Raw genomic sequence first — 26,237 nt, forward strand, 5'->3', positions numbered from 1 at the left:
TTTTGCTGCGATTTTAAATCTTTGCACTGGGAACTGTGCTTTCCCTTATCAACGCTGATCTGGCTTCACAGACCTCCCACTCGTTTTGCTTCATCAGCTAATGGAAGAGGAGAAGAATTAAATAGCCCTCTGAGCTCTTGCAGCCTCTCTCTTACCAATACTGCGCTGACACACACACACCTCTCAGCTACACCCTTGCTCAAATAGCCATCAGGAAAACTATAATTTAGACTTTTAACAGCTCCTCCAGTGAAACAAAAAACCAACCACCTTTAAAGCTGGTCTTGTTCCACTTTCGCTCAGCAAAATGCTTACCCCTCAGACAGCTGGAACCAGCCTCATACGGTATTTTGCTGTCTTACACCTCCCTAAGTGGATGATGTCACGTAGCCTCACAAGAATAAACATATTCTGACACGCACCAAAAAATGAACCAACTGAGCTACAAGCGAAGACAGTTTACGTAATGCTTTGCAGACACCTTTACACTGCCTGGGCCCCACAGCCAAGTTCATTTTTTTTAATCCAGGGCTTAGAGAGAATAAAAACTTTCAAATGCTGGTACAGTGCTCGCCCACTGACTTACCAGAGCACATACTGCGAAGCCGCTGCACAGTCTGCATGCCTCAGTGACTGAGTGCTTTTGGAAAATTCCTGTTATGTGCACAGATACACACACAAAAGAGCAATCTAATAATCAGAATATTGAGAGACACATTATTCAGAGACACTAATATGCCCTCTAGGAGCACAATTCTTGATCTGGATGAACTGACTTTAGATTTAAAAAGATGCTGTGGCATCCCTTCTCCTCTCCTCCCCTTTTCCTCTGCCAATTTCTCCAGGTTTTGGGGGTTTCATTTTTTATTTATTGCCTGCCTTGCAGCTCGACAGAAAGTTTCTGTTATTCCACCAGATTTTATCCCTTTCTGTTTGGCAAATGTTGATTCTCCCCCATCCTCCTACACGTCTCACATGGACTTGCTACAGCCTCTTTTGTGTAACGAAAAAATTTGTGTACCTCTATCTTTACTACAAAATCTGCTGTTACAACATCATCAGCGCTGCCCTGACATTAGAGTTCAGCATCTCGTTTACCAAAGAAACAGCATCCCACTGTCCCTCTTGAATGCACGGGGCTGCAAAGCCCCCTCCAGACCCTGAGGGCAGGGAGCAATGGCACAGCCCCCCTGTGCTCTCCTGCAATGCATACAGAGATTGAAACGGACGGCCCTACTAGCTCTTGGCTGATGCAATTGTGTTGATATTACATAGGTATATAATAACGTAGGCCTAAAATATCTAGCAGTCTTCCCCTGCATCTAATGAGCGGGAAAGACAATGATAATTCTACTAATGACTTGCAGACGCTACTGCCCAATCTCTTTTTCAGGGGGGGTGGAGCGATACTGTGGAGAAGATGGGTAATGGTGACTGCTCCAGGGGCTTCTCCCAAGTGAGACTTTATGCCTTTGTGCCAGGCACTGTCTCAACCCTCCAACCCCAAACAATACAAGATTTTTACTTTTGTTGTTGTTCTTTTAAGATGTGCCTTAGTACTTGAACACGCTGCTCCACTTCTGCATTCCTGAGCCCCACTATCTGTAAACAGGAGTCAGGACTGGTACTCAGCAATGCAAGTTCTGATCTTTGGATGGGAGATGGTAAATAAAAAGCAAAGTAATATTACAGAGTACAGCAGGATCTCTCTCATATAAACAACCTAAAAATCACCTTTTAGTAACAAATCTTCCCCATCAGGAGCATCAAGCACAGCATGACTGTGCTGAGGGAGCAGGGAGTTGGTAAAGATAAGGTGTTTTTTCTTGCTTGAAATTTTTAATATAAATGTAGCTATGAGACCAAGTTTACTTTTGCTAGGCAATCTTAAGAATTAAATGCTTGCTACTTCTACATCCAGGTGCTTTTCATGTATAAAAGTCTAGTCATTTGAGATTCAGCATAGATCTGCTCTTGAAGTTAAAAACCCATGCCCCCTTACTTTCTATTCAAGAGTAGGGCACAATCAGCCAGCTTTCATTTAATATGGACAAACACAATTTCCACATTATTCATCACTCCAATTTCAATAATGAAAAATACTCCTCAAACTAAAAGGTTTAAAAATCTAACTACCTCCCATTATCTTCCAGTCCTCTAGCAGAAACTGAGTTGATGTCATCATAGAACGGTTTGGGTTGGAAGGGACTTGAAAGATCAGCTAGCTCCTATCTCCCTGCCATGGGCAGGGACACCTCCCACTGGACCAGGTTGCTCAAAGGTCGACCCAACCTAGCCTTGAACACTTCCAGGGATGGGGCATTCACATCCCTGTCCTCCACGAGGTTTAATGGACAACAGACTCTTCACAGTCCATCTCAAAACACAAAGCACTGTTCCCGGGATGAGCAGGTGCCTCCTTGCATAACACTGACAATAAGATCTAAACCCAGCCGCTGGTGAATGCATCTTCTGCAAAAAGTAACTTTAAGACCTCTTCAAGTCAAAAACTTTATCATTCACAAGTCTTCATTGCAAAGCCAGTATATCCATCTGGTTTGATGTTATCCACATTCAAACTTGAAATATTTGGAAGAAAAACCCAAAGTTCATCCACAAGCTTAAGTGATAAAACCACTGTCAAGTCACTGGGAACACAACTGAAAGCCAACCGCCCCAAATCCTACGGAGCAAAAAAAAAAAACCCAAGGATTATGTTTCTTTAAAAAAAGACCTGACTTCATAATCTCAAAACTTTTAAGTAAAATAGGTCAACACTAGTATACACACCTTGGAGAGTATAATCCCATGCTTTAAGAGTGTTGAAAACTTTTTAATTTTTACTTGAAAGCTTTCAAAAACCATTGCAGGTTCTTCTGAAAGTAGATGACTCGCACATCAACAGGGATCACTGCTACCCAGGGTACACAGTCCATGTTTTCACAACAGTCTCTAGCGTTACATAGTACATTCATCTCTTGTAACTGAGGCTCTAATTTGCTAAAACATCTTTCAGCAACAGTGACAACAGTGATGGCTCAAGCAGTCACGGTGCCCAAGTCCAGTCACATCCCTGGCTGCGTCAGTACAGTTTTGTGCAGTGGATTGGATCAGGGAAACAATATTAGTTAAAAGCAAACAAAAGGGGGGAAAAAGACGACAATTCTCTAACCTGAAGCAGACTTCTGATTTATTGCCCCACTGCTAGTGACGAAGCAGTCTGGAGCAAGCAGGAGGAGATGGGCAGAGATTGCCAAAGCCCTGGTCACCTTTGGAAGAAACATTCTAACTACACATGGCAGCCCAGTTACTGCATACCGTAAAGTACTTACTAACCTCTAAAAAAAGATTTCAAGGCACTATTTTGATTGATTTTCTTCTGCAAAATAATATCCCATCCAGGGTCTATGGTTGTATTTCAAGAACACCAGAAAAAAAATACGTAAAACCTATGTCCTCTGCAGAAAACATCCTTTAAGGAAAGCACCAGCACCCTTCCACAGCCAAAGTGGTGCTCCTCCCTCATCATCAAAATTTCCAGGAGGTTAAAGCCTTCGCCAGCTCTTCAAGAAGGAGAATCTTATGGTAAATGCTGTTTCAGCACAACACTGAGGACCTTCTACTCATCTTTCAGATAAGAGCCACTGTCACACACTTCCTCACCAAGTGACTGACTGAAAAAGGAAACAGAAGATTTCAGGATTGACAACTTACACGGTCTAAGTTCCTTCAAGCAGCACAGCTACATCTGATAAAGACCTATTAATGAGAATTTGAAAAGATGCCTTTGAGAATTTGCCTCCTTTCGCAGTCTCTCTCTGCCCTGTCGTTTGACCTGGGAATCACAGCTGATGCCAGTGCGGAGGCAAGACAGGACCTGTAATTCCCCAACAACTGGGGACAACAATGGAGAACAGCCCATGGAGAGTGGATTATATTCTTGAAACTTCATTAAACTTTTTCCGATTTATTCAGAGCAAAGCGTTCATCAGCAAACTCTGACGAGAACAACAAGGTGGCACATGCTTTGCATCCAGTCCTTGGATGACGCTTCCTGGACAACTGGTGTTCAAGGCAGTAAGGCTGTACCCTACCAAAATACTTGGTTTTGCACAGCTTTGATACGTTACAAACACACCATGTAATTAGGGCCCCTATCCCACCTCTTAGAGCCTACAAATTACTGATTGACATGCAAAAAATAATGATGAAACTGTGGGAAAAGGGTATTTGGTAAAATAAGTAACATGGAGAATATTTTCTTTCTCTCTTCCTTTACTTAAGTGATTAGAGGGATCAGAGGCTCAGATTTCAGCAACAGATGTTTAATTCTGAAGGCTTAGGCTTTCCTGGATGAAAACTTTGACAATTAGCTAGATTGGCTTATTGATCAAAATAAGAATATGTATCCCAGGTAACTTTTGTTTTGAAATAATGAGAATGAAGTAATCTGACTTGCAACATACTTGTTATTCCTGTATCACCAATGAGTATGGTCTTCACTATGAGCATCTGAAATCCTCTTTATACAATCTGGTTCTTCAGCACCACGGCATTTGTGCTCCCAGTGGCACCAAAGTGTCTCCTCTTAAAGCACTATTCCCAGTTCAAAACTGTCACAATGTATTTAAAAACTATACAAGGAAAAGAAAACAAGCTGCACTATACAGCTTTCCTGGGCTATATAATTGACTTGGTAATTTCCATAAACCCTAGAGAGAAGTTACCGATTTGCCGATCTAGTCTCTTCCAAACACCAGGATTTTGGGGAAACGCACTGAAATGACTGATTTACTAATTCTGCCCTAGGTACTACTTCAGTAGCAGATGCCATCTAGCCCAAGAGAATAGTCTCATTTAAAGGAGCAAAATGCAACTAAAAGCTCGTCTAAATTTAGTACAGATCAACCATCAAAGAAGGAACGTTTACGAGGACATGGGAACAGTCTATGTTACCAGTACAAATGCGACCCAAATATCTCATCTACAGCAACATGAGGAACTACTGGATGTAAAATAAAATACAGAAATATGGATATACACAGGGCCTACTGTATCTTGGTGTGATTGCTGGAAACTCCATTAAGGTCATAAATATGGTGATAGCTGACAAGAAGTTCAGCAGAGGGATAGATATTCTCCCAGTAGGAGAAAATGCTCTTAACAACTACCTGCGGGATTATGAAAATAGGCTGCTTAAGTATCCACTGCTATTAGTGATATTGTAATGCCTGCCAGATCTACAAGCGTTTTCACTTTGAACACGTTTGGAGTGCTTTTTCTTTTATCAAGGGAGTATAAACGCTAATTTATAGGGAGGACAAACAAAGCAATCTACCCAGCATGGAGAACGGACACGCTCATTAGCCCGCAAGGAGCATTAGTAACTTGTGGTATCAGCACGTTACAGGAGAGTCATTAAATCATTACAGTTGTCACTTCTGAGCATGAGTGGCATGGACAGGGGTGTCTGAACACAAAGAAATCACCGACCCAAGGACCTCACCAACCACAAAGTAAAGCAGAGATTAAGTGCCATGGGAAGCAAAGAAGGAATCCTGCAAATACCACTGCTGAAAGCATTCAAAGAAAGATTTTGTGCAACTAGCACATGTAATTCTTTTCCTTGAAACCACACATTTTTCTTCTATTTGCACACTAATCTGGCAATTTTTCTTCCTTTACCTGTGAAAGGGCTGCTATATCCAAATGCTAACAGAACTTACCACTGCTATTCTTTCATCCCTGCCACATCACTGGCATAAAGCTTCCCCTCCATTCTAGAAAGACTTTATACAAACTTGCCGGATTCACATGAAGACTTTCAGGACCATCAACAAGACCAAGGAGCACAAGATGTGTCCATTAAACCAGAATTACAGATTGCATCTTGCGTTTCTAGAAAGCAAAGGTTTGCGTGATTAACACATAGCTATTTCTAAAATTAAATAATTGCAGAGAAACAGCACTGCTTAGTGAAACTGAGAACTCCATGCTACTAAAAATTATAATTATAATGTATATGTAAAGGCCACAACATTCAGAGTGTTAAATCACTTTTAATTACGTTTTCTGGATTTGTAACACTGACATTTGAATTCCTAACACTACACTGATATACCACGTTAAATCAAACACACCAACAACTCTATTCTGAATCACCTTGAAGGCTTGCAAAACAGAGCTGTGTTTGAACACATTTATCTTTTTCCTTACACTCTTTCAGCTATTCAGCGAGACCACAATGTATACTTCTGGAGTCATAATTGGTCACCAAAGCAACAGCCTGGATGCCAAAAAGCAGGATTTCAACTCGAATGCGCAGGGTGGCAGGGAGAGAAAGGTGATCACAATGCCTCCATTGTAGCCTTGATCCTGCGACTCAGCCCCACAGTGAACTACAAGTTGTTCATGCGCTGAATCCAAAATGAATAACTGGGAAAGCAACTGAAAATGAGACTTTGTTTTCTTTTAACTTCTGTTCCTTGTACTAATGGCCTTTAAAAGGGTCTGGGCATTAATCTTCGGCAGTAACAAGAGATGAGAAAGATTCCTGGCTAGATTTTCATGTCTCCAAGTGGGTCAAAAAATATAATTAAAAACAACAACAAAACAACACTCTTAAGTTGTCAATTTTCTATTTATTACCAAGCCTTAGAAAGGGAGGTTTGCACCATAGTGCACAGCACTGACAGTAGGTCTAGAGTTCCCTCCTCACAAGGAAAACCCAGACTTTGTCACACCAAAGGCCTTTTCCCAAGTCATCAGCTAACCATGGCTGTATGGATGGTAAGGAAATACCCATTCCTCATAAATCTACTGCTTAACACCTTACAAAGAGCTTTCGTTTCTTTCCGGCTGATATACTGCTATAAGAGGACTAAGCCGGGGTATTTGTTTTCAGGTCTTTTCCCCTATTTAGTGATGCTTTTTTCGTCCGGTACTCCAAGGTAGCTGTTTATCAGATTTCACAATCCAGCTAAAAGAGGTTAAATTAAGAAATGTCCCCTGCTTGCCTCCTCTGTTTAAAGAGTGTTACATTAGCCCTTTCATAGTTTGTACTTCAAACACTACACCTGCTAAATAAGTACATATTTGTGCACATACACACATTATTAGAAATATTTTCGTTAATTTTATTGTGACCAGAAAATCATGTCCCAACCACACTGCGGGTCACCATGGTTCAACTGTTGCAGAGCCAGCACAGCATGGCAAGGCCAGGGCTGAGGACGAGGGCGTTTCACCAGCACTTTCCTTGTGTGCCCACCCCACCAAAGCACCAGCACACTTGGACCATCCCCGTGCCTGGGCAGCAGTGAATACCCTTCTCCGTCAAACCCATCCGCACGGCTCTGATGCTGCTGCTGGGGAGTAAAGAGGCATGACATGAAGTGAGATAGCACTGTGAAGGCAAAACATCCCTCCAGGCAGGGGCCAGCGGCAAAGCTGGGCATGAAGGGATGAGACCAGCAGAGCAGCATGGGGAGCACCAGGGACCTGCCACCACCAGTGCCCCAGTGGCAGTCTTCACAGCTGCCCTGAGCATAGTGCAAGTGCTTCTCTCCTACGGGTCCCAGACTAACAGCACAGCTTTGTGAAAGGCATCTAGCACACAAGATTTTCACTTTCAAAACCTCCGAGCAGCTCCCAGCTGGTCTTTTTAAACCTGCTACTGCCACGTGTCACATATTCCCTACGTTTCCATGTGTAAGATGGGGGACGCAGACACACAGCACCAAACACCAGAGCAACAAAAAGCTTCCACTTGACATTTCAAACCAAAAGATTAAAAAAGACTGTCACAAAGTGACCAGCATCAACCCTGACAGCCCCAGAAATACCAGACATTAAGGAACAATATAAAGAATTAAGAGTCAGTCTTGAAGGATTTCAGGAATGATTTGCCCTGGTTTTTTCCTCTGAGATTTCTACAGTTGGATACGTGTTTAAAGCGCATGGCCTTACTAGCAGAGCGAGATAAAAAGTAAAGCCTGTTTAATATCTCTGTAACAAGCCTGCAGAAGTCCTGGCATGCACCACAGGCAAAAGGCAGACCAGGCCAGGATTTCTTCGTTTCTTCTTTAGGATCACCTGAAAAAGATGAGTGTCTTACCTACACAGATGAGATAACAAGCCACTACCCTCACTTGTATGAGTAACATTTAATAAAAGATGTGATTTGACCTCATTATAGCTGCACTGGAGAAGGGCATCACAACATCAGTAAATAACAAAACAGTTAACACCAACACTCGCTGAAATGCTTCATCCATATCCACCATCCTTAAATACCTCACAGCCTGCAAATGGGATGGTTTTATTGGTTTTAAATAGAGAGGCACGTATTCCTTAATTATACTTTAAGCTGAGAACAAAGGTCACGTATACACTCTTAGCGAGAGGCAACCATCCAGTTACTGTATGTTCTGTAAACAACTCCCATCACTTCAACAATTACCAGTAGACCTTTAGACTTATGCATCTCTTGGCCCCTTTCATATTGGAAAAACATCATTAAAACAGATTAAAACTGCTATTCCAGTCAGACCGCTTATCTAATGCTTTAAAAAAACATGTGTACCTGCAATTCTCTCCTTCAAAACAAATGATAAAAATCGACTGTTACTTCAGCCTCTTAATCTTGGAAGAAAATATTCTCTCTAATCAGAGACTACTGAATCTACTCTCCCTTCTATTAAAAGTATGTATCTGCATAATCACAAAACTGTGAACATTTTTAGGATGGATAAACACAGCAGTCACATGTGTTCTGGTATGCTGAACTAGATGAAATCAATAAGAAAAAATGTACATGAAGTACAGTTTTACAATTAACATCTGCTTTATCTTTCTTGTAAGATGACATTTAAGCTATATGCATGTATCAGAGCCCTTTATCTCACAATGCCGTTTTCCCCTAGAGCATTCATGTCTCACTTCAATAAAATATCTGCACACAAGGGCCTGAAACCAGCTTTACCTGCAGCAGAGACAATTCCCAGACTTTCAATTTGTAAAAGCAGCAAGAACAATATTGACAGATGACAGATTCCCACACTTCCCCTGCAAAAGCCTCTGCTCTGGCACCACCTTCGCCACAAGTTAGCCTTTGGGAAGTTGATGGATAACGATCCATTTCAGTCCTTCAGACCTCAAAAAAGTGGACATGGGGTATTTCAGGTTTTGGGGTGGGGGTGGGGTTGTGTCCCATCCCACTTCGCACCCGCAGTAAATCAGCTCATACTTTCAGGAAAAAATGAACTTGGTCATCTGCACAATTCACTTCTTTCTCCAGAACCGCAGTAACATTTGGGGTTTTTACTCAGTGTTCCAAGATGTCCAGAGCCATTTCCAGAACCCTGAAGCTCCAGCCTGTGGGTGATGATCATCCACAACCAGCGCTTGGGGTGTTAGAAGCTTTGGCAAGTCTGGGGACTGCAGCATCACCAAACCTACACTTCTTGTTTTAAACTACTTTTCATCTCATTTGGACTCCCTCTTTCAATCTGAAGTAACAGATGATACCATTGTGTCTTCTTGCAAAAAGGCCCTGCTACAGTAGTACGAAATTAAGGATAAAAGGGAAATGATAAAATACCAACTGAATTCAACTGGACATTGGCCATCCTACTTCCACTTCCCAGGAGGAAGCCAGGGATGTATTCAGAGAACACAGCCATCCACTCCCACCTTACCTACGGGCTGTGCTTTCTACCTTGAGCTTGTGTTCAAAACTGAGGGCTCATATGAAACAGCAACGGGTGCTCCCGACCTCAGGATGTCAGTGTCCTCGGCAGCAGGTGAATCAGGTCTGTTTGTCATTACCAGGTGTGTTTAATTACTGCTATTACTGACAGCCAGGGAAGGGCTACAAGGCACCTACTCTTCAAAGTGAAAAGGCAGCACAGGGCAGCACAGATTATTTCAGCAACTGTAAATACTTTGCCATCTACAGAGTCATTGGAATTAAACAGCAATTCTGAAAACACTCATTTATTCCTCCTGGACCACACCACACACAGAGGCACCTACACTGACCATATCACCATGGTATCTTCACCATCTCCATACCTGTGGTCTGATCTGACACACAAAGTAAATATACAAAGAAATCTAGGCAGAGAAGCACACTCCTGGGTGGAGCACATGGCACATTTATACATAAAAACAAACAATACTTCAACCAACTGTTATTTTTATCTGTATGTAAACAGTAGCACACAGAGAAAGTAAATCACCTGCCCTGCTCTTGCTGTAAGACTGTGAGATGAGAATTTTTTAGCATCGCAAAAGAAAACAAATCTATGAAGAGCCCAGCTGAAGATCTGAGCCCCACACAGAAGGTGGGCCAAAGCAAACCAGAGTGTACGATACCCAGCCATGCAAAGGGCTCTTGTGGATATGACAATTTCCAATCAATTAGGCCATTGTATAACGGACACAGCTGCCAACGTCTGCTCTGATGCCAGGAAGCAGCAGAGAGCTTGGAATTGGCACCAGATCTCTAGGCAGTGCCAGGGACTGCACCAAAAATGTGGCTTTCAAAAAAAAAAAAAAAAAAATACAGCTTTCTGAAAATTCTGAAGTATGGTACCAGGACCAAGAAATTCAGCGAGAAAAAGTGAGGCAAATTCAGCATTTTGGAAAAAAGCCACCCGAGTTTCTGTCCTGGCAGTGCCCCCAGCCCAGCGCCTGTGGTGAGCAGGCAGCTCGGCCAGTTGCCCCTCCGCCAGGCCAGGAGCCCAGGAAGACCCTGCCCTCTCCCATGCTTGGAGGTAGCCAGAGTCAGCAGCCAGCAGAGGCTGGGGAAGAATGTGCCATGGCCAAGGCTCCCCAGGGACATCCAGAAGGGCGAGAGCTGCTGGACTGTCCATGGGAGTGACACACACCCCAAAGTGCGTGCACATGTTGGAAAACAGATTCAGAGACTCTCTCCTGTTTCTAAACAAGTATCACTGCTTTCTCACTTCACCACTCATGATTTGCTCTGCTCCAATTCAGCTTTTCAAAGGACAATGAAAATTCCTGACTTCCAAACAAAAAAGTTTAACAGATCTTCTGTGCTTCAAAGTAGGCAGTTAAACTACAAAGTCTTATTCATTCTCCATAGTCGCTGGCCACTGCCATCCCCGTAACAGCATGATACCCATCTTAACACATACAGACACCAATGCGTGTTAATCTAATCCACAGGTCCCTCTGCCCCTGGATAAAGGACCAACTTTAAACGTACACTGCTACCATAGTGACAAGAAGAGCTTCAGAGGAGCAATGGGAAGAACTGGTTTCTCCACCTGAAAGCACCCATAATTAGGAAGTGATGGATGTCGCTAGTAAAAGTGAGTGATGTTTTTCAGGAGCTCTCTCATCTGTAACTGCACTGTTTTCAGATAAAATAACCCTTTCTGTCAGGCAGTGTCAGGAATGTCTACAGCCCATCAGTCACTCTGCTATCCAGCAAAAAAGTATGATGTTCTTGTCATAACATCTGTAGCATCAGCCTTTCTTTGTGTACCTCATCAGTTAGGCTCTCCCAACACCAACAATTTGTGCTCCTCAAATAAACAAATAAAGTGAAACTTCCAAAAAAACTCAACCCAGTCACATGTGAAACAACTTCATTTAAACAAAATTCCTTTTACAACAGCATAAAATGGTATTTGCCATCTGGAGTTACTGACTTCAAGTAAAACTCAGACAAAAGCCCTGCTCGCCACTCCTGCATGCTGGCCAGCAAAGCAGAACCACCACAAGAAACAGCCTGGAAGAAAGTCAACAAGGTAAGCGGGATCATTCAAAACCTGGAGACCATGAAGTTTCAAATCGTAGCAACTTCATTTACAAGACTTTAACAAACATTAAACAAGGAGAACAAATATCTAACACAACTAACTGAGATTACACATATGGCCCAAAGTCCCTGTGGCACTGGGCAAGTGCCAGGAGAGACTGTCCCAAGAGGGAGGATGGGGCAGCTCCGTAACTACGTGCCCCTACAGACTGTCACAGCTATCATGGGAAATAACCCCTCGACTGCCGCACCTCTGAACAAGGTTGCCTTGTCAGCTTAATGGCACCAGTTCAAAACCAAACCAAAACAACAACAACAACAACAACAAAAAAACATCAGCATGATTAAGGAAATGGGGACAGATGAGCAAGACAGATCATTAGTGTTCAGGGATGCTTTATCCAGTCAGCCGTCAAGCAGCCTGTGTATGTTTTAAGTGATTAAATCAGACCTCAACCAAAGCCTTAGTGTTGATTTATCAATATTCTAACCCAGGAAAAAAAATGCAACAGACCACCACTCCGAAAAGGAACACAATCCCCTTCTAGATGTCACTTTACAAACTTGATGGAACTTGAGAGAGTTAACATTTCGTTACCTAAGAGCTGTTCTCAATCTTTAAACACAGCCAATGTAAATTAATATTTAACCACTGCATGTTAGTGATTGTGTATGACTATTACAAGCTCATACTTATTACTTTTGCAAAACACTAAAAAGAAATAGATGCTGAAGTCATTGATCACATGTTTTCTATTTATTGTGATGGGAAATAATCAGCTTCTCTGATTAGGTACATGTTTATTATATTACAAGGCAACAATCATCTTTGAGCACCCGATCTAAGCCATGTGCTTGATGCAAAGGTTTCTTAAAGGCTGTGAATTTAAACACCTGTATCCTAGAAAACAAAAAAATCCTGTTTCTAACAAAAGAAAATGCTGAAGCACTGAAGAAATTTCAACATTTGATTACAATGTTTCCTCTTGAAGCCTGATTGAGAAAACAAACATTTTTACGTTATTAAGAGACACTACTCAAAAGGAAGCAATCTTGGTAATACCTGGCCCTTCTGAACCACTGATCAACGTAACCTGGAGGAGCACTGACACTGACCTGAGAGACCTATCACTCAAAAATGTCATTCTCTTTAAATAAAAACAAAACCAAAAAAACCACCAAACCAAAAAAGGAGTATGGAAGTAGTTTATTTAACCTCAGAACAAAGCAGGTGGGAAGGGACCTCTGCAGGTCCCTAGTCCAAAGCCCTGCTCACAGCAGAGCTAACTCTGACGTCAGACCATGTTGTCCAGAGCCTTGCTCAGTTGACTTTTGAGTACCACCAAAGACAGAAGTGCCACAAGCTTTCTAGATCCTTGTTCCAGTGCTCTTCTACTCTGAAGCTGAACTTTTGGAACTTCCTTTGCTGCATCCTGCAGACTTAGCCTCTTTTCCCTTCCCTAGGCTCCCCCTAGAAGAGTCAGACACTGCCGTCATCCCAGCTGCCCACTCGAGGTGGGTGACTGCAGTCATCCCCCCCTCCCTGGGCTCAGGAAGCACTGCTCCTTGGGACCCTGCTTGCACGTCTCCTGCTCCAGTCCCCAGCCAGCCACAGTACTCTGCCTGATTCTCTCCAGGTTTTGGCACCTTTCTGAAGTCATCGATGCCTTTCTCATACTTGTGTTCGCCAGTGGGATCACAGTTACAGCTTTGCCACAAACTGGGAGAACCTCTTGTCCAACCCTTGGTCAAGACACCAACTGATCACTTGGTCTCCTCATCTACAGGCTGATCGGACCCAGCTCCAAAAACCTCCCTATCTCATCTGTCCTCCGGACCCCAGCCACACCTGGGGATGCCCTCAGCCAACCCATGCTCCGCAATGTACATCCTTGCAGCTGGACTAAGCTCCGCATTTAGGGCCTGAGCAGCACTGACCACGGCAGAACCATTACTTTTAATTACAGCCCTCTTAATACACTCCAGATGGAGGCTGTCCTCTCTGCAGCTCTTAGCTGGTGCATAGGTGGTGATCCAGCACATGTCTCAAAGTGCTCTTCCACAGCTGTGCAGCCTAGCCATGTCCTCATCATTCTGGATTTCCTTATTTCAGCTCATTAAGTTATACGCTGCAAATTTCCAAATGTTTTTTCAATCTACTGTAGCCATTTCATTCTGAATTATCCTTCACAATGCTTGAGCCTCTCTCAGTTTGGGCTTACTTGGAGATTTAATAAGTATTCCCTTGCCCACATCAGTAAAGAGAACAGCAAATAAAGCTCAGCCCAAGACAAACAGGGGTGTATTCACACAATACCTCATGCCACCCCCCTTCTTCTCTGGTTTTCACAGCAAGTTATAGGTAACTACTCTTCAAGCACTGTCTTTAAACAGTTATTTGTTTACTGTCTAATTAAATACATCTATTTCCCTATTCCACAGAAATGCCACAAGAGGTTATGTCAAAAGTTACTGAAGTCCAAGTAACATCACAGGTACCACTCCCCCCAGTCCTCATCATCATCATCATCTTATTCTCCAGATTCCTAGAAACTGATTAAAAATTTTGTTCCAATTCTCTAAGCACTGCAGTTAAAATAACTACTCTATAACTCCCTGGATCTCCCTTTTTCAAAGGCAGGTACTGCATTTGCCCTGTTCAGTCCTCCAGGACCTCTCTTGCTCTTCACAATTTCTAAAAGATAATTGTAAATGGTTCAAAGGTTGCCTGGCTAGTTGCTGATGTACCCTAGGGCAAATTTCATCAGGCTCTGAGTATTTGAATACACCTATCTTATCTGCTTTTTCTGATCTATCCTTTTCCTACTCTGCACTTTACTCATATCACCTTGTTTAAATTCATTTTAATTAATATGAAGACACACTCAAGCAATACAATAACTACATGAAACCCATTTAGTATTTTATCTTTCAGCTATAATGTTAGAGAAAAAAACCCCAAGCCCCAGACTTATTCATCTACCATGACTCTGGCTTTTTGGAGATGCAAAAGAGTATTTAAAATAAAACCAAACACAACAAATAATAATACCAAAAAAAAAAAAACAAACCAAAAAACCCAAAACCAAAAACAGACAACATGCAGTAAAAAAAGAAAAAAAAGAAAAAAAGGAAACAAAAAGAAAAAACACCACCAAACCCAAGCCAGATTAAAGACTGTAATTGGCTTAAACCAACCCTCAGCTGAGATGTCTGAAGGGAAAGCATTAAGAAATGTCAATAAACTCCTTGTCTGCAAAGAAAGATTTAAAGAGAAATTTAACTGCATTATAGAAGGAACTCTTTCAGTGACTAAACCAGTCTGTTTTGGTTTGATACATTAAAAAAAACCCAACACTTCTCCAGCAGATAAAACATTTGATAATCAAATGCATGATTTCCTGTACACTGCCTCAGTTATCTGGCACTGATCACTGCCAGGGGTAGGGCACAGCATTAGGCTGACCACTGGTCCAAACCAGCACAGCAAGTCCCACTCCTCCATGAGCACAGACAGGTATCTTGAAGCACATTACAATTTTAATGCACCCACCTGTTCTAGCTATAATTTACCTTTCATCACCTGGAAATTACCATCCTTGTAGCTGAGACATGGCAACTTATTACAGGAACATAGCTAGCCTGCTTCTATGCAAAGCAAAACAGACAGCCTTGGATCATCCTCTGTGATTTCTATTTTGTTTTTCAGCAAAATGAACTAGACACAGTTGTGTGCTGTTACCACATCTCAGCTGAAGCACAGTAACTTCTTAAACTGCTCCATTTCCATCCTCAAAGACACATCAGTCTCTGCTCTGTGATCCCCTAGGCAGAAGATGCAATGTTAATGGAGATTCTGGCTGTCATTCTCAAAAGCAGTTAGTGATTTGAATGCCTCAATTTCTAGTGTACCCAACCTGAAACACTTTAAAAGGTCCAATTTTCAGGAAATGATGAACACTCAGAAACTGCCAGGTGGTGGTTCCCCCCCTCCCTCCCAGTGTTTAAATCCACAATCCATTTCACCTGATGCTTCTACCTAGAAAATCCTTTTGCAAAAATAAGACCCTAGTACCAGTCAAAAAGAAGAGGAAAAAACAGCTTTCTTTTGCTAGCTGTGATGAAAATGCAACAAATCCATACATTCTTCCAGTTACACAAAGCAGAGCACTCTACTCTTGAATATGGATCTGTGAGTATTTTCTTCCAGTGATGCCATGAAAACCTTCTGTCACAAAATACTATCATCAGCTTTCAGTGAAACCTGCTCTACTGGACAAAGCTCGATTTCCAGCGCTGTCGGGCCAAAAAAACCCACCCAGTATTTCAGCTCCCTGTACACTTGTACTCGCTCTTACTACAAATGCAGCCAACAGTAATCCCCATCTCACTGCCTGCCTCCTCTGAAAAACAGATCATAATTAGCAGAATCCTTGAAAATCATCCTTGAGTTAATGATGAATAGAAAGAAGGTACGAACAGAGAAAAAAAGCCAGACTTTTTCACTATCAGTGAAAATACTGATAGCCTCTGCTGCTGTTCCTTATTAGTGGAAAAATTCAGACTAGTTTAGTCACAGGAGTTTGGTATCATGCAATTGTTCCATCGCAGCTCAGCAAACCTCATTATTTCAGGCCTCCAGAAATCCAGAGTTTTGCCTGTGAGGACGGTAGGATGGTGTGGCACGCTGCCCCCAGGAATGGCACAGCCATTTCTCACATGTGCTCATGCCTGGCACAGCCCCGGGAGCTGGCACAGGCACCAGGAACCCCAGCACAGCTACAACCGTGTGGGTTTTCATCTGCCATCCCGCTGGGCTCCACTTCAAACCAGAAGACTAACCAATACTGGCGGGTTTCAGCCAAACCTATGCTGATAGTAGATAGAATGAAACTGAGTTAATTAGAATTAAATGTATCCTCAAAGGAGATCTCAGTCCTAAAACTTATGCACATTAACTTATGTAGCATGTATTTTTAATGAGTTCAGCACTTGTCTTGGGTTTAAAAAACACACACACAGGGTGGCAGCTATTCAAAGCTATTGCATCAGAGTGTAAGCAAGTGCTGACTCTGTGGGATGACAAAGTTACGCTGCCAGTTATGGTGATTCTACCTTTATTGCCTAACTCTTAGATAGCTAAATTAATTAAATAGGTTAAGTGACAAAACAAAAGCCACCTACCAATATACTGATTATATAATAGAAAAGGAAATGAAAAAGACCAGAGGGCTAAAGCTCATGTTTAATTTTGCAAAGATGGTTAAATCTTGTAACATCTCCAGCTTCTGCTGATGCTCTTTTCCATAAATACACTTTTGAGACCATCCCTGTAGACAGCTAAAGCACACCTTCAAAGCAGATGGGAATTTTACTAGTCCCAATTTGGACCTTTAAACTCCACCCTTCCCTCTCCACATGCATTCTCCAGCACACAACATACGAAACCAGGTAAATGGCCAGCAGTCATGCCCTTTGGGCTCCAATATATTAAAGCACTCCACTCATTCGTAAGATAAAACGACCTGTAAAGACTTTTTAAGTCAAAAAAAAAAAAAAAAAAATAGCCATACATAAAGAATGCTGAGCTACACCAATTAATTCAGCCAATGCCCTTTCAAGGCTGTCATTTAAATATAACCAGAAAATACTGTTCACCATATTACAGAGAAAAGTAACGGGTAACTTGCTGTTTTGCATTAAATATTAATATGTTCCAGCCACTGTGGCATTAACACACAGTCAAATCGCTTTGAATCACATAAGCTTTGTGCCAACATTTTGTAGGGCCATAACCTGTATTACAGAAAACACCCCTTAAATTAGAACATGGTATCACATTTTCCAAAATGCAAATAAATTAAAAAATAAGAACATTTCAAGAATTATAAGTGAACAATGTTGACCTGATAACAGCTGGTTTATATTTTAAAAGTCAGAATGAAGAAAACCATGCAGAAGTCTCAGTTTACACCATGAATCCGGTGTCCAACTTTCAGTGATAACATCGCATGTATAAAAATCCCCCAAACCATAATCACATAGATATATAGTATTTCCCTTAGCCAAGTTGAAACAGAAAATCCTAGGTTTGGGTTTTTTAATCTTTTCAAGCAGTCTTCACTTCAATAAATTTATTAACTTCAGGGCTGTAACATTCAAATGGAAACTTTAGGTATTTTTCTGTATCCCTGAAGAGCAACCATACAACACTTTTAGTTTAAATAAATGTCAAAAGACTGCTCAGGATGCACAGCAGTCTCCAAACTCCTGAAAACTTAATCTGTATTCTGCTAATCTAGGTTACAGTTTATCTTCAGGGGTTCTCCTGTAACATCATTCCTTGATGCTTTAGATTCAGCCTGACATGACTGAAAAGGCTTCCTTTTCTTTCTTCCCCCATTCATCTCAACAGCAAAAGTGCACTTTTTTTTTTTTCTAGGTTCCCCTGCCCCCTCCCTCCCAGATCAGATGGACTTTATTAAGGACATTGTTTTAAAAGAAAACTCTGCAGATAAATAATGACCTAGATCAGGGAGATTCTGTCCAATTTATATTCAAAAACATTGATTCACTCTTAAGAGATGTTATTGCACGCCACTCAAACTGTACTTTCACCCCACATTTTGTATGGACTGAGGCTGTCATCTTTTATTTCCTAAAACCTGAGTTTCCATTAAGAACACTAAAAGAACTTCTCAGGGTCAGCTAGAAGCATATATAACTGCGCATACCAGAAAAGAAGTACTATAAAACTAAGAATCCCTCAAGGACCACTGTTTTGCTGAGGAGCAGCATGACCAAGCTGCCGGCTCAGCTCTCATGTAATGTTGTCACTGCTCTTGGTTCAGTTTCATCATCACATAGCATCCCCTCAGGAAGCAGCCATCTCCAACCTAGAACTGCTCTAAGATGCTTCCAAACGCAATATAAAACGACATGCAGATGATTAGCTAAGAAATGTCATCCTAAAGATGACAGAGACTCTCCTGCAGTTCAGACACTGTCCAGGTTTGCATCTCACAGTTACCCCATCACTAGGATGCGCTCAGCCCTGCTGCCCATTGCCAGCCTGGTTTCACACTGATGACTGCATGGGCCAGGTGAGCCTGCAAGGGGTGGGGGAGTTGGTGGGGAGCAGGGGATCTGACCTGGCAGTACGTCTGAGTACTCTGCACCCCTTCATCTCTCCTCTCCTAATCTGTGCAATAAGGGGATGCAGACTTCAAACTCTGCTCTTCAGTGGGCACAGCAGCCCAGAGCCTTTCTGCTCACGCTCCCGTGTATATCTATATACAATCTTGCCAACCCTGGGCTCACCTTTGAGGAAAGCCAAGCTGGCAACATGCCACACCAAGATATTCTCCTCTGCCCTGCTGTTTCTGTGAAACACAAGGTTTCTGAAATCAGCCCTCCCATTTGTGCAGTCTTTGCATAACCTCCCAGATGTTGCACCCCAAAATCTAAGCACCACATCCTACTGCACCTGCCATCACCCAACCCAACACCACCCGTGCCCAGCAGGACCTATGCCAAAAGGCCTTGAGCCCAAAAGCTCACTAGCAGGCTTTTCTCCACTCCCCAGGACCACACCAGCAGTACTTTCAAACACACACACAAAAAGACATACTGATTGTAAGTGCTTTCATCTCCACTTAAGCAACACCACCAGTTCCTGGTTTTAGAAAAATTTTGTTTGTTTGAAGCATCAGCATTGTAGCTAATGAGTTTTTGCTTCCCTTCTACACTCCACAAATAGCGGGCTGAGTAATGCATAGCCTAATTGACTGTTAAGGTCACTGACCAGCTCTTTAATCTTATTTAGCTCACTTTGAGACAGTTTGTGAGTCATTAGGGCTTTATTCTTGGGGATGCAAATTCATATAATATACATTAATAAAGAACATAAATGTAATCCAATGCATGTATTTTACAGATTGTGAAATTAAAGAAATGGCATTAAAAATTTCTTTGCAATGTTATCATTTAGATAATGTCATTTATTCTAATATACAATAAAAATATTTAATTGTCAGAGTCTGCTGGTGTCTTCATAATTTATAATATTGATATAGCTCTAAAAAAATTCCTTAAGTAGTAAAAGTCACGCTAAATACCAACTTGAAGGAAGAAAAGGGCTCGAGGGAGACCTATCTTAAAAATTTCTTATTTGAAGGGGGAGGGGAAGAATGAGACACTTTTCAAGCTGTTATTCAAGATACTTGATTTTATGATGTAAACTGTAATTTAGTGCATGCACATATGTCAGGAACTTTGCAATACTTTTGAAAGGGATCAGCATCACTAATCAGGCACCGAAATACAGTTTCTGGGAGAATCTGGGTGCTCTAAGCTGAACATTTTAGCTGGCTTGGAAAGATCTTTGAAAAATAAAGTTAAACAATAATTATACGTAAGTGTGCTTGAGAAACTTTACACCTGTCTTGACATGAATCAGATCTTTGCATGGATGATGAAATTCCTGGCATTGCTTTAGGTGATTGGGACAGCATTAGCTTAGGCAGGGTAAGAATTCAACAGCCACAAGCCTAGACAGGTAGGATAAAGGAGTTACTGACTCAAAAAAGCATGACTGCTTATCTGTGGAAGTCTAAACATGTTAATCATTTAACATAAACAGATCTGCTGGTATTTTTAGAAAGGTATTTCAACTCCTAAGTAACAATGTTAAAAAAGAGACACCAGTAACTCTAATCATATTTTCCACAGGTCCTCATAGTCCCTTGCAGACTGTTTCTACTAAAAGTCAAGACTGGGGCAAGGGGCAGAGAAGCAAAAAAAAAAAGGAAGCAAAAAAAAGAAGCAAAATAGCCAAAGACAGGTAGCTGGGTTTGGGATTAGGACAATAAGGATGTTGCCTGCAACAGTGTTGGCTATGCTACAGACTCCTGCACCCTTCCTCTCCCTGTGCCTCAGCTCCCCATCTGTAAAACAAAGGTGGTAAGGTTTCCCTACCTCACAGGAACGTTCTCAGAATAAATCCATAGATGCCTGGTAGACACTGAGACACCACTGTGACAGAGGCCATAAAAATACCTATGGGGAGGGAAAAAAAACCAACCATAAACATAAGTGTCATAAGTGACCATAACAGCAGAGACATTCACAGATTAAATGTAAAGCAAAGTTTAAAACTTCACTTAACGACACGAATTCTCCACCCCGAGGAAGAAGCGGTTCAGTTCAGCACATAGTCCAATTCAGATACTTTTAAAACTGTGACAGCCAGGGACAGTTTCCCCTTTCCTCCTTGGACACGACACGGTCATGATAACCCAGCACCACATCCAGACAGGAAAGTTGTTTCCTTTACACATCGCCAGCTCACGCCCTCCATCACAGGTCTCACATCCAAGAAGCCTCATCACAGCAACGAACCCCAACGCACTGACAATGCTCCCCCTTAGTCTCCGTACCCAGCGCTTACTGCGGAACTGAGCTCCTCCAATAGTTAAAAAAAACTTCTAATTTTCAGCCTAACATTTACTCTTGGAACAGCTTTTATCCATTTGTTTTCATGCCAACGTTGATCCAGCAGCTTAAACAGCTTTTCCCTATCCCTGAAGTTTATTTCCCTGACAATAAAAATGAATTACACCACCTCCCTGTCAGGACTCATTTTACCACCCAAACCAAGCACATTCTTGGAGTCTGGTCTCAGATGACTCCCCATCCTTAGGATTACCTACCTCCTCTGTTACCCCACTTCACCACCTTCTGCCCAGCGCCATCCCTGAGGCTCACTCTCACCTTGTGGCTGTGCAAAGTGCAGATGTGTTTCTCCAGCATTTCCAGCTGGTAACCCCCTCCATTCTACCAGCTCAGAGCAGAAGTTTCTTTCTCCTAGTGCCTCCCCTAAGGTCATGACCCTGCATGCTATCACCATGGAGATACATCCCATTTCCATTGCTCCAGGTCTCAAGCTCTTTCCGAAAGATATCCCGACCCTTCACTGTCCTGACCACGTCTCCCACCTGTCCAACCTGCAGCACTTTGACCCCTCAGGAGACTGCTCCAAGGTGCCAGGGACATTATGGGAAACACAGTCTCCCCAAAAACATACCTCCTCTCTTCAGTGTCAGCTCGGCTTAACAACTGATGGCTTGAGCTCAATTACACCATTCTTTAACATGAGCCAAATGACTACAGCCCTCAGAAGGATAAGCAATTCAAAATTATGCAAATGCATAGAATGTGTTATTTAGTCTTTATCGTTTACAAAGTACTCATTTCATAAACAATTTCAGCACTCTTTCAGAGAGACTGACAGTGCCCTGACATCCAGGTCTCTGATGGTTGCTGCATCGTGCACCAACCACATCCTTGGTGGGAGCAGGGACCAACGCGGCTGTTTTGCTCCAGCTCTGCGGTGGGACACAGGGCTGAGACAGCCTGCCTGCCCGCTGCCCCACACACTCACAGATACTTCCACCCATCCTCTTACACATACACCCCTCGGAGACCCTCTCTCATCCCCTCACACCCTGAGCTGACCAGGACAACCAAAATCCCCTCGCTTTTCCTCCATTTCTGGGGAGAGAGAAAGTTCCCTTTCCCCTGGTGCAGGGAGCAGAGCCCGCTTGGGAGCCGGTCGGACAAGCGCTGGAGCTGGTAGGAAGGGGACAGCCAGCTTATCCCTTCTACTGGCACTATGCCACCAGCCAGACTGGGACCTATTGGAAACCTCAGCCCAGGGAACCAGATTACACTCACCTTTCCAAGGACTCACATCCATTTAAAACTGTGCTCCAATAACCTTCAGAAACAAATATATTATGCAATTTTATGTTATACAGCATTGACTTCAATGACTCTATAGCTGTGCTTACTCTACTATATTTACTTCTGGCACATGCTGGCAGCGTTTGCTACAGTCATTCCGAGGATGTTCCTGTTTTAAACCCAGAGGTCTTACCCTGCCAATATCTATGCACAAAGCTCCCCAGTATGTTTTTCAAAACTCTGACCATGTTGTCCGTCTTTCTTCTGTCCCTACAAGATCCCTTGTCCACAACATGGCGTTAAGATTTTTCCCCTCTCATACAAGGTCCCGATTTTCCACCTCAGCATCTCTCCCTCAGTGTCAGGTCACCGGCTCCCACCTTCAGCTGTCCCACACTGTCAGTCTCCATCCCTCAGGTCAGAACTTTAGAGAAGCACCCTGGCACCTCCTGCCAGGCTCCCTGGGATTTGAGGGAAGTCCTCTTTCGGGCATGCACACATCCACCTTGATGCCCACAACCAAGACTAGCATACTAAATGAACAGAAGACAGATTATGCAGGTCTGCTTTCTCCTTTCCCCCAGGACTAACACAATGAGCATTTCGGTACTGCCTCTTTTCACTCTCTTCATCAGCTAGTCTTTGTTGCAAGAATGGTAATCACATCTGAGTGGAATCCATCCAGCAGTAAGTTGTTTGTTAAATCCCAGGATGTGTATACAGAAAAGGGTACTTAAGCTACTTAAATGGCAACCTTTTATTAAATGCATAAAAATGCTTGAAATTTCTGTAAGCCAACAATTTACATTAATATCCTTCCTTAAAAGTATCAGTCTCTGCTAATAATTGTTATATCACTTTTTATGCATTTCTTTTTAATATCTTTGGAAACCCTATGGAATTTCCTACAGTTCTAACATACATAGTTGCAGTCATCCATGGTACACATGCACGTATTTCATTAAAAACAATTTCTCCCCAAACTGTAAGTAGATTTTTTCATTTGCATAGTAGGGGCAGTTCAAGTCAACTGTTCTCAGCTTAGTAGTACTACTGCTAGAAAAGGAAGAAGGGGAAACACACCACCGATAAAAATAAAAATTCTACACTAGATATGTTAAGACAGGACAGAAAGCAAAGTATTTTAAGATGAGGTTAGAAAATACTCTATCAGTCATACCAAGCACTGTTTAATATGCAATTTAAGACCCCTGGAAACCCCTGCCAAAACAGGACCTGTGCATGCTGAAGCAACTGCTTACACTCTGAATCAATTTGCATCTGTTTGTCTGAGACGTATATTTAAAATTTTACACTGATTCAGTTTTGGATGTCCTAGCCAACTTTATAAAACAGATGTTCTGCTTATACAGGGAGAGGGCATATAAACACTAGGTGTTTGCTGTTGAGGATTAAACATTAACAAAAAAATTTAATCAGCAGTGACAAAAGTGGTAATGGCAGTTCACTGGAGATAACCTCCTCCATGAAGCACACTGCAGACTCCAGGCTAATTTAGGTTGTTAGAAGCCTATAAAGTGACTAAAGAGAGACCGTACACCAACAGGATCGCTGCACACTAAATTACACACAGCTTCCCCCCTCCCCCAAGTTAAACTCAGGGCTAGCAAAAGCAGTGGAGAGGCTGCCTAGAGCTTCCCTGTTGCGCACAGCGATTACGACAGTGCACATCTCCCTGCAGCACCCTGGAGCAAGAGCTCAGCACCTACAGCTGCACCTGGGCACCTCTGCAACCAAAGGCACGAGTGCTGCCACCACCACGGACTTTGCCAGTTTCCATGCGTCAAGCCCAGAAGAGTATTTTCCGGAACTCTTCAGGGCTGCTTTTCCATCTACATGACAGTGTTTACTGAACAAGCAATACCAGTAGCCACGAGCATTTCTTGCAGCACTGACAACAGCAAGGAATTCCTCTTCTCTTGGTAAGCTCCCATGCTGGCTGACACAGCAAGAGCACTGCGAGAGGCCAAGAAAAGCTGCAACTTATCACAAGAAAATGGCAAATTGTGAAAATCTTGTATCGCAAGGTTAGCTGCCTAGGCACAGCTCTAATAGAGCTCCATAAATACCTCAGTCTAACACTGACAGAGGTTAAAAACCTATTATCTTTCCCAAATGACAGTGCGAACATATGTTCAATCGAACACCCCGCCCCACCAAGCTACAAAGTAGATTCTGCTCTTACAATTCCACAAATACAAACCACAGGGAGCATTTTAAATGAAAGCATTATGAAGATTACATTAGGCAAGTTTGATCTACTGTAAAACACTCACACACAACATTAAGAGGGAGAACAACCTTTAACACCTGATTTCTCTTCAAACATAGCAGAGGGAGAACAACCTTTAACACCTGCTTTCTCTTCAAACATAGCATTATCTCTGTGCATGGCTTGGCTTTTATTGGGATGAAATCTCAAGCTAAATAGCATGGCTTACTCCACTAGCAAGGAATACTTTATAAAATACTTGGGACCTAGTGCCCCACTAATACCAAACTGGTGAGAATATTCTTCTAAAAGGGTATACTCTGCTGAGCTGCTCGGCTGGCTGCTGCCCCGCAGCACAGCTCCGCGCAGCAGAGAAGGTTTTCACCCCGGTGTGAAATGCTGTGACACAAGAGGAGATGCGGCAGCTGGAAAAGGACTGCGCAATCCCAGCAGTGTTGAAAGTCACCACATAAATATTCACAAGCAGACTGATTTGTTTTCTTACCAATGGCACATTCTTATTCACAAATATTAATTAGTTTCTAAATACCACCTGTTACTCAGCCCTCCCCTCCACTGTGTGCCATGGGCTCCCTGTCTGCGGAGGCTTGCAGCCCCTTCGTGCCGCTCAGAGATTTAATGATGTTTCAACTTCTACAGCTCACTCAGCTACTGGGAGGAGAGGCAGGGAATAATTACTTACTTATGTCTTTCTCTGCTGACCCCTCTGGAGGATGAAACAAGCAGCTTTAATGGCTTCTGAAGGGAGCCTGGTCCAGCCTGTCTCAGGTGGGAAGGATGACGACTGCACTAGTAGGTCTTTGGAGTGGAGAACAGTTTTAAAGATCTGAACTTCAAAGATCTCAATGAGGGGAGAGTTCAAGCTCAAACACTCTCCCCACTGGAGGGAGAAAAGCTTCTAATGCAATCCCTCGCACTTCTAGCGATCGCTCACGCTTTCGACAGAGCTGAGGCACCAGGAATTGCCCGTCACATCCTACATTATAAATCTCAGCCTGCCAGGAGGAAAGCTGTTACAAACCTCAGCAATTTTCTTGGGATTTCTTTAGATCACTTCCTCAAAGGATCTCTCGGAAGGTAAGAGGTACAGGTGTAGGCAGACAGCCAACACAGGATTCCTCCTTCCCACTAGCAACGGTGAACGTGTTCTCTCCTCCAAATTATATGCATCACCCATAAGAAAGCTGGGCAGAGTACTGAAGAAACTGGGCAGTGCAATGAGAAAATGCACAAGTTCCTAACACACTTAAGGTTGAAGAAGTCACGCAGATGAATAAGTACTGTCTTGGTCTCTCTACGAACCCTAGATGTAAGATTGCTCAGAAACACACTCATCCTGCTCACTGTCAAGCAGAGATGACTAGGGAGGATGAGCTTATACTGGTGAATTCAAATACAAACTAAAAAAAGGAACAGGACTAACTCCTTGAGCCCAGGCTCCTACGT

At 42.6% G+C, this 26,237-nt stretch overlaps 1 protein-coding gene across 14 annotated transcripts in view; it reads right to left on the reverse strand.

The window, feature by feature from the left end:
- Positions 1-26,237, reverse strand: part of PTPRF (protein tyrosine phosphatase receptor type F) — a 392,629-nt gene that overhangs the window by 278,474 nt on the left and 87,918 nt on the right. For 13 of the 14 annotated variants that reach the window (XM_037403550.1, XM_037403535.1, XM_037403536.1 and 10 more), the window contains exon 2: positions 20,771-20,851. The exons of the other annotated variant lie outside the window; for it this stretch is intronic. The gene's annotated coding sequence lies outside the window, so the exon portion shown is untranslated. The remainder of the gene's footprint in view (positions 1-20,770; positions 20,852-26,237) is intronic. 14 annotated transcript variants of the gene reach the window in all.

This window comes from Falco rusticolus, chromosome 11, assembly GCF_015220075.1.
Source record: "Falco rusticolus isolate bFalRus1 chromosome 11, bFalRus1.pri, whole genome shotgun sequence".
NCBI classification, from domain to species: Eukaryota; Metazoa; Chordata; class Aves; order Falconiformes; family Falconidae; genus Falco; species Falco rusticolus.